The following is a 1,232-nucleotide window of genomic DNA, read 5'->3' as shown; positions in this document are numbered from 1 at the left end:
ACTGGAGAATTCAATAGCTGTTAGCATTATGAATGGAAGCTATTTCCTGAAAAAATATTGCTGCAGGAAGTTTAGACGGGGACATTAAAACAAATCGTTGTCCTGGGCGTTGGAGTTAAATAAGGGGGCATGATAATGAAGTTTCATTGTCTTGAATCTGTGGGAAATAGATATTCCTGGGCTGTGTGCTCACAAGCATTTCATGCTGTAGGACTATACCTTCATGAGGCTCCTTTGGGAAAAAGGTAACTGAGCAAATTATGCTTGTGGTATATTGGCATACCTTATAACCCACTTCTTATTTTAGAAATGCTTAATATTATTAATTTACCTAAATGCCATGGGAGACAGATGCTCAGAGATTTGCTAATTGCCCAAAGAGTTCTGTTCTAAAACTGGAAACCCCAGGTGGTCCCACCTCGATTCTGAATGGCAAGAGAGGAGTAGGGCTGCTGTTCTCTTCCATTATCCAGCAGAGCTGAGAAAAGCTGAAATGCTTGGTCCCTTTCTTTCCAGCCAGCTCTTGCCTTCTTCTTCAGGAATCAATCGGACAAGATTCAAATTGAGTGGCTGAACAATGACGGCAGGGGCTTTAGAAAAATCAGAACTGATTCTTTTATATTTAGCAACTTCCTTCTCACAGCTAAGTTTCTGAATTGACACTTAGAGGGGGTGAGGGAGCCTGTAAAATAAATAGAATTCCAAGGCTTATTTTAATCAAATTTCTTTCAAGAGAGGCCCCATTTCTTACTTCTTTAACTCCCTCTGTCTTCCCAATAAGAAAGAAAAGGAAGTAAGAGGCATGACTTTGGTATTGTAATATCTATAGGTCCACTTTATAAATGTTATTACAAATACTGTTAATGTAAATCTGAGGAACTGATGAAGAAGTAGATTTTAAATTCTGTCAAAAACAGAGATTTTGTTCTGCCTGTGCAGGCAAGTTGCAATCATCTTGAAATGTCAGTGTTAGGGAACTCAAGTCTTCAGGGCCTTTAAAACTAATATCCTTTTAGGGACACACGTAGTTACTAAAATACATAACACAGAAAATAAAGTTCTTTGCCTTGCTTTATACCCTGGAGTGTGATAAATTTTGTGGGCTATGGAATAAGCCAGTCCCCTGCTGTCTCAGAGGACGTAGTTCAGTACCAGAACACCATTGAACTTTAGTACTGTCTTTTGGACCTTTGGAATGACCATTTGTTTTGTAAAGTACATGATGTAAACTC

The sequence above is a fragment of the Cynocephalus volans genome, chromosome 2, assembly GCF_027409185.1.
Source record: "Cynocephalus volans isolate mCynVol1 chromosome 2, mCynVol1.pri, whole genome shotgun sequence".
NCBI lineage: Eukaryota > Metazoa > Chordata > Mammalia > Dermoptera > Cynocephalidae > Cynocephalus > Cynocephalus volans.
The sequence above is the reverse complement of the archived record's forward strand: the minus strand, read 5'-3'. Positions refer to the sequence as shown.